Raw genomic sequence first — 8,464 nt, 5'->3', positions numbered from 1 at the left:
CAACCTCAGTATACCGTGTGTTAAGCCACACAGCCTTTCCTACCTAACACTTGTGGCTGGGAAGAGTTAGTGTCCCTATTGCAAAATCAGCCAAAAAAGCAGCTTCAGGTCACCTCTGGAGAGGGGGCCACCTGTAGACTAGGTGAGCTGGGTCCTTCATTCTCTCTTTTAAGAGCTCGTTTCCCAAATTCCTGCATGGACCCCGTAGCTCCAGGCTCTGCGTTCAGATAGGAAATCTAAGGAAATGAACACAACCCCACAGACACGGGGGAGCAGACTCACTGGCTGGGCTTCCAGTTGTTTGACTAGAACTGATATCCAGTTCCTTTCATTAAACTCAGAACTTCCTGGGAGCTCAGGCCTCAGGGAGGGAGCCCCGAATCTACCCTGATGGTCAGTGCCTTCGGGAAGTTCGTTCATTCAGTCTGCACTTTCCTGAAGCCCACCCCTTTACAGGAGGGCAGGAAGAGGAACATTAACCAGAAAGAAACTAAACAAATAAATCAATAAACCAGAAGGAATCTTCTCTGGCCTTGGGTTGGCTCGGTCCACAAATCCACCAATGGGAGGGCACATCTTCCTGAAATACTGTATCTCCCCACTCCCACCCCACCCCCATCATGAAAAGCTGGAGAGAGCTGACTCCCCTGTGCCTGCAGTGAAAGGTCACTTCTCACCGCGAGTCCCCACCCACCCACCCACCCTCGTGCCATGTGCTGCCCTCAGGGCTGACCCCAGGGTCCCAGGCAGGACCAGTCTCCTGAGCCCCAGCAAATTCAAGCGCCAGGTGCTCCTGGCCACAGTGACTACCTCAGGAATGGGAACATGACTCAGTGAGAGTTCACAAGAATTTAGCTAGGCCTTCCGACAGGGCGGACCTCAAGCTCCCCTGGACTCGAGGCACATGCAGTTCAAAGCCTGGTTCTGGGACTGCTGCCAGTCATCCTGCCCCTCTTCGAACCCGCGTCTGAAGGTGACAAGATGAAAGCCAGAGCTGAGAGGAGAGGTACAGAGTCCTGACGATTTTATTTGAGTTTCATACCCATGCCTGAAGCCATCTCTACCCTTACCTAGACTTTTCACTTGTATAAACCAAGAAATGCCCTTTTGCCAGAAGCCAATTCGGTATGGGTTTTCTGTCACTCAAACCACAAGAATAACAAAAGAAACTTTACCTCTATGGGGTAGTTATTTCCATCTGTTTTTTAAAAGAAAAATAGAAGCAAAGAAGGGAAAAAAAGACGTAGGTAACTAAGCTGTAGCAGGACCAGGTCCTGACATCAACTGGCAGAGTCAGTCCTTTGGCCACAGCTGCCTCCCTCGGTCACAGAGTCCGAGGAAGCACAGGTGAGGTCAGGCTGGAAAGGTGAGCCAGGCCTCCTAGGAACACCAGCTGAGCTGGACTCTGAAAGGTGGGATTTGGCCGGCAGAGTTGGTAAAGGTGTTACAGGTAAAGGGAGCGTCATATGCAAGATCATAGATGTGAGAAAACTCAGGGGTACAGAGACAATAGCAAGGACTTTGGTTTGTTAAAAGTATTGGTGTATAACAGGAAACAGAGTTAAGAACATATTAGAATGTTCGGGGAACTTGAACTTTATCGTGAAGGTCAGAAATTCCCGAACCCCACTGTGCTAAAATTGGCTTCCGTGGGCTGAAAGTCGATTTTGGCTAGATGAGTTATACTAGCTCTTGGAGATGAGTTTTATTGACGCAGGAAAGGAGACTCAAAAGAACCCAGTGAGGGGCAAGAGACAAATTCTTGGCTTTGAGTCCCACAAGAGTGTCTTAAAACTAAGACAAGCTGGCGGAACTGAAGCAGGACTCGCCTCTCACACAAAGCGAAATGCTGGACAGTTTTTCTTAAGGCATGTCTGAGACTGAAAGCAAGAAAGGGAAACTCCAAGGTGCCAGAAATCAAAAGGGAACCCAAAACTAGCATGGTGAGCAGAATCCTAAACTCAAACAGGAGAGGTCGTACGGATTAAGGAGGGATTTTAATGTTGATGTGGCAACAGGAGATGAGGACTTGAGCTCGGAGAAGTCCTGGAGTTGGAACAAAGGCCCTGTCTACTCCCCACAGGACAGTAAAACTCTGCTTACCAGGCTGGAGAAGGCGCAAGAAAGCTCGCCACGGGCCTGCGCCGCGGGCGAAAATGAGTCATCGAGGTTAAGCTGGAACCCAAGCCTGTTTCTACACCATGTGGGACCTGCGCCCGAATTGTCCATCAGGTGCAGGTCACAAGATACTGAGCCAAGTGTAAAAATTTCACACCTGGACAGCAGGTTAAAATTGGAGAACAACAAATACAAGAAACAAAAATCTTCAAAGCAATCTATGAAAAATGACGAGATTGCCTACAAAAGGCTAACAAACTTCAGCAAGCTGCTCACCAGAAACAATGAGCGCCCGAAGACAAATGAATCACTCGGAATTGCTGATCTATTGAGCTGCAAACACAAGGACACGAGAACCAGGAGAATGCTGGGAGCCAGAGAGTGATGTTTTAAGGATGGAGCAGTTATGCCAAAAGCTTCCGAGCAGAAGAATACAATTAGGACAGAGAAATGTCCATTGGATTCGGCAACCGAGAGCCAAGAGATCACTAGTGACTGAGTTAGTGGTTTCACTAGGAAGGTGGGAGGCAGAAAGCAGGTGTGAGGACTTTGAAGTTAACACAAGGAAGTGAGTTTATGTCTCTAAAAACCCCCTGGCTTCAAACACATAGCCAGCCATGACATTTAAAATATGAAAATTATTTTAAAAACACACAACTGGCCCAGCTGGGCGTGGCTCAGCAGTTGAGCCTTGATCTAGGATCCAGGAGATCACAGTTCGATTCCCGGTCAGGACACATGCCCGGGTTGCGGGCTGGGTCCCCGGTCGGGGGCATGCAGGAGGCAGCCGATCAATGACTCTCTCATCACTGATGTTTCTCTCTCTCTCTTTTCCCCTCCCTTCCTCTCTCTGAAATCAATAAAGATATATTTAAAAAGAAGAAAAGAAAAGAGCTTGTGGACCATAATTCCAAAACATGAAAGAAGCTACTTGGTGAGAAAAATAGCCTTTGAAATTAACAATTAGAAATGTTCTCAAATATCCTCTGGAAATTTATAAAAGAGTATAAAAAGACTTTAAAATGGAAGATTGGAAATGTTCAGAGGGGACTGCACACCTTCCATTTCAAAAGGAAATTATTAAGCAAAAATAAGCTGAAATGAAATGATATGGAGGGTAACCAATTAGAAATCCTCGAATTGAAAAATACCCTAATTGAAATATTTTAGGCCACAAACGGGAGAAACTCTAGATTAAATACATTCAAAGAGTAAATTAGAGAATTGGGTGAGAGAACTGAGGAATTTGCTCAGAACACGGCATGAGATGAACAGAAAGAGACAGCAGTTAAAATCATGGAGAGCAGATTAAAAGGCTTAAATGTTTATATAACAGGAGTTCCAGAGAAAGAGAATTGAAAGTACTGGTAGAATTGCTGAGGATCCCCCTACCGTCCCCTAGAATTGAACAAAAAAGCCTTAGGAATGAGAGAAATTTACACTCCCACAAAATTTAAGAATGCTGGGGGAGGGGAAATTTCAGCATATAGAAAGTAAGAAATTCCTCCTCCTGACTGTGGGTGTGAGGGCTTTGGTCTGAGGCCCAGGGGGTCCTGGTCAGCTGAGGAAAGAGTCCCTGTGCTGCCCCGTGTCAGGCAGTGATTCCCCAGTGCCCACCTTCCTGTTCACCCTCCCGATCATGGCCACCCACAGAGTCCTCATGCTTTTTTGTCAGAAGAATCCACAATGCTCAACCTCTTCGGACCCACAGTGAGACCCAGGGCCTGGAGCTGCACAGGTCTCCAAGGCTCTGGAGGAGACCTGTCTCCTCCCATCCTTTAATCCCCAGCACCCCTGAAAGTCCTCAGAGTTTCTGCTTGTCTTCCATGCCATCACAGCCACCTCGCAAGCAGATCAGATGAGGGCCCCAGTAGCCAAGAGGAAGAAGACAGCATCTCAGAGTCTGGGCCAAACCCCACAAATGTGTCCGTAGGTGCTCTAGATAGGAACGTGCCGGTGAATTTCAAAAAAGAGCCAGTAACGAAGCAGATATGTTGGTACAAAGACCACTTCATTGAGATCTTTCTGAGAGCCTCTGAGCTCATGGAGATGATCTTTGGCTTCCATGTGAAGGAAGTGGATCCCACCCCCCACTCCTCTGGCCTCCCCATCAAAATGGGCCTCACCTATAAGAGGATGCTGCTTGGTGAAAAGGTGTGCCCAAGACCCCATCCTGATGCTTATCCTGAGGTGATCTTCCTGAGGGGCAACCGTGCCACCAAAGAGGAAGTCTGGGAAGTTCTGAATTTGACAGGGACACATTCTGGGAGGAAACACTTCATCTCTGGAGAGCCCAGGGAGCTCATCACCAAAGATTTCATGAAGGAAAATACCTGAAGTACCAGCACGTGGCCAACAGGGATCCTGCGCAATCTGAATTCCCGAGGGGTCTGAGAGCCCATGCTGAAACCACCAGGATGCAAGTCCTGGAGTCTCTGGGCACGGTTCACGGGACGGATCCACGTTCTTTCCCATCTCAGTATGAGGAGCCTTTGCCAGATGAAGAAGAGAGAGCCAAGCTAGCATTTGGGCCAGGGCTGTCTCAGCCTCTGGGGCCACTGCCAGTTCCAAGGCGAAGCCCAGCAGCTCCTCCCACGCCTGGGAAGTCAGGGGTAGTTTCCTTGTGCATTGTTTGAAGAGGCAGTTCCTGTTCATAGAACTTAGGTCTGAGATGGAACTGAAAGGAACACAGTATATGTGCCTGTGTGTTCCTATTTTATATGTGTAACTTGAAGATTAATTTTTTAATTTTTTGACATATGCATTAATGAAATATTATTTCTTTTAATATAGATTTAATTAGCTTAAAACTTCCAGGTTTATGATGATATTGATCACACATTTAATGCTCTAATGAGGTTTAGTAGGAAGAGCTTTGTTATTTCTATTTTTTTAATTTAATTTAACTTCTTCCATCACTTTTTATGCCCTCTACCACCCCCACCCATCCCCCTCCATCCCTGCAACCACCACATGGCTGTCCATACCCATGAGTTCTCTCTCTCTCTCTCTCTCTCTCTTTTTTTCCCTCAGTCCCTCCATCCCCTCACCCCCACCCCCAGAGCTGTCTGCTTGCTCTCTATCTATGAGTCTGTCTCTGTTTTGCTTGGTAGTTCAGTAAGAGCTTTGGTGTTTCTAAAACAAACTGCTAAAGCTTCTCACTTCGCTACTTGGAATAAGGTAAGAGGGCATTGCTACCGGCATTTACTGAAATTGTGAAAGAAATCACTTTTAAGATAGTTGGGTTCAAGAAGCAGAGATCAAATAAAAGGTTGTCCATTTATTGCCCTCAAACCTTTTATTTTTTTGTTTTATAAAATTAAATGATATATGCTTTAACTTGCTTAATTGTATGTGAATGTGTAAGAAATATATCTCAATAAGTTAGAAAAAAATTAAGAAATTCTTGCCTCTCATAAGCCCTTACTAAATGAGCTACTGAATTTTGATTCTAACATATTTTAACGTTTCTGAAATCATGATGCATATTACAATCAATTGGCAACTTCTTTTTTTCATTTTGTTATCCCTTTTTTTTCTTTTTAAGTCCATTTTAATTTGCTCAGTTTTCTCTGTTCTTCTTACCCTAGTGTGTCTTCAAACTTTCCACCTGCTGTGTAAACCTCCTCTCAGGCATATTTATACCCGTTAGGAGCTCTGTCTCCCATTGACTTGAAGAAGCCTCCCCTGGGGCCTCTGACTTGCTCCAGCATGAACTGGTTGTCCTGCAAACCCTCAGCATCGTCATCTTGGATTCTCCATCCACCATCGTTTGGGGATTTCCTCTCTCTTGTGATGAAGACCTGGTCTCCTGGTTCCTATTCTTCTTTCCTCTTGGGTTAGGCCTTGTTTTAGTGGAGCAAATTCTCCTCTTGTGTCCCAAAAGTGCATTGGAAGTAACATTTCTTGAGACTTTGCATGTCTGAAAATATTTTTTTTCTACTGTCACTTGGTAGCTTGGTAGGGTTAGAATTCTAAGTTGAAAATGATTTTTTTCCTCAGTATTTTGAAGGCATATTCCACTGCCTCCTAGTTTTCCTTGAGAAAGTTGAGAATTCAGATGCGTTCTTTTTAAAATATATCTTTATTGATTTCAGAGAGAGGAAGGAAAGGGAGGGAGAGAGAGACACATCAATGATGAGTCATTGATCGGCTGCCTCCTGCACGCCCCCAACCCGGGCATGTGCCCTGACCGGGAATCAAGCCCCAATCGCCTGGATCCTAGGTCACTGCTCAACTGCTGAGCCACACCCAGCCAGGCCAGATGCATTCTGATCTTCGAGCTTTTGTAGAAAATGGTTCTTTCTCTCTGAAAGGTTTTAGAAACATCTCCTTGTCCACACTGTTCTGGAATTGCTCCATGGAGTGCCAGTTTTCATTCACTTGGCTAGGCTTTTAATAGACTCTTTCATACTTTATGATGGGACCTTCATTCCAGCTCTAACGCTTATCAAGGCCGAAGCTTCATCTCCTGTTGCCATGTCAACATTAAAATCCCATCCTCAGTGCCTAGGACCTATCCTGCTTCAGCTTCAGCTTCTGCTCACCATACTAGCGCTGGGCTCCTTTTTGGTTGCGGGCACCTGGGAATTTCCCTTTCTTGCCTTCAAGCTGCCCTAGTGATGTCATCCTGTCTCATACTTTTACATTTCATCTATATGCTGACAACCTGCAAATTATATATCCACACTGGACTTCTCCAAACCTGCATATTCACCTGCTCCTCGATATCTCCACTTATGCGTCCAATAGAAATCTCAAACTCAAAATTCCAAATCAGAACTCGTGAAAATCCCCCTAAATCTGACCCTTCCTCAGTCTTTGGCTTCCCCTTAAATGGCATTCTTCCAGGTGCTCAATCTGAAAATCTCAGAATTACCCTTGACTCTTCTCTGTCTCACACATTCAATGCCATCAGCAGATCTTCCCAACTTCACCTTCAAAACACATCCAGAAAACAGCAAATTTCCACAATCTCCATTGCTAACACCTTGAGCCAAACCACCACCACGTCTTGCCTCAATTATTGAAAGAGCTTTCGATTCAGTGGTGTTGGGCTGCCACTTTGGTGTCTCTGGTGAACTATAGCCTCTGTATTCATGTCCTTGAGAGGGCCCTTTCCCCAAAACTGGGCTGGTTCTATACCCTGCTTTAAATAAGAGAATGTGGCAGCACTGATGCTTGCCAGTGATCAGACGAAGCCTTAAGAAGTCCTGGCAGCTTCCACTTGTGCACTTTTGGAAGCCCTGAGCTGCCGTGTAAGAAGCCTGGCTCTCCTGTTGGGGAGGCCACATGCAGAGGGAGAAGCTAGAGACCACCTGGAAGTGAACCAGGGAATTCAGCAAGAACCCAGCTGTGAGAATATGACCCCGGTATTGCCATTACAGCCAGCCCCCAACTATTTGTGAACACATAGTGGACATTTGAGGCCCAGCAGAAATTGCTAGCCCTGCTGTGCTCCGCCCAAGTTCCTCATGGCCCACAGAACCACGAGTAATAATCAAAGTTTGTTGTTTAAGCCTCTAAGTTATAGGGTAGTTTATTTTGCCACAATATATAACCTAAACTCTAGTGTCCCTGCTTCTTCCTTCACACACCCCTTCAGCCTCTTCTCCCTACAGCCGCCAGGGAGAGTCTTTTAAAATATGAAAGGTCATGTCACTCCTCTGCTCAGAATCCTCCAGTGCTTCTCCTCTGACTCAGAGTAAAACTAAATTCTTTTTCTTTTGTTTTTTTACAATATTAATTGAATTTATTGGGGTGACATTTGTTAGTAAGGTTATATAGGTTTCAGGGGTACAATTCTGTAGTACATCATCTGTATAAAACCAAAATCTTTACCACAGCCTCAAGATCCCAGCAGTGGCAAACAAAGGCCAGTGGGCAAATCCTTTACTGTCAAAAAGAAAACTTTTGCACTTTTAAACGTTGTTTAAAATGAAAGATAAGAGAGAACCCTCAATAGAGACCATAGTGGCCTGCAAAGCCTAAAATATTTACTACCTGGCACTTTACAGAAAGGGTTGTTAACCTCTGCCCTGATGACCCTGGGCTCATCTCCCCCCCCACATTCCCCTTGCTCACCCAGCTCCAGGAAGACCGGCCTGACAGTGATTTCTTGAGATTATTCCAACCGGCCAAGAACGCTCTTGCCCTGAGGCCTTTGTCCCTGCTGTTTTCTCTGCCTGGAATGCCCCTCTCCAAGATACCTGCCCAGCTGACTACTTCTCTTCCCTCAGGTGTTTACTCCAATGACCCCCTCAGTGGACCTTTTCCGACCACCTTTTAAAATTACAACCCTCCTGCATATACTTCCCAACTCTCTTGGCTTTTTTTTTTTTTTTGG

At 45.7% G+C, this 8,464-nt stretch overlaps 1 pseudogene across 1 annotated transcript; it reads left to right on the top strand.

The window, feature by feature from the left end:
- The first annotated feature begins 1,577 nt into the window (after positions 1-1,577).
- On the top strand, positions 1,578-4,754 carry LOC308565538 (melanoma-associated antigen B16 pseudogene; annotated as a pseudogene). The gene is made up of 3 exons: positions 1,578-1,608; positions 2,019-2,169; positions 3,794-4,754. The product of its transcript is annotated as a melanoma-associated antigen B16 pseudogene (transcript).
- Positions 4,755-8,464: the final 3,710 nt, after the last annotated feature.

This window comes from Miniopterus schreibersii (assembly GCF_964146895.1).
Source record: "Miniopterus schreibersii genome assembly, chromosome: 12".
Taxonomy (NCBI): domain Eukaryota; kingdom Metazoa; phylum Chordata; class Mammalia; order Chiroptera; family Miniopteridae; genus Miniopterus; species Miniopterus schreibersii.
This window is presented reverse-complemented; position numbering and strand designations above follow the sequence as displayed.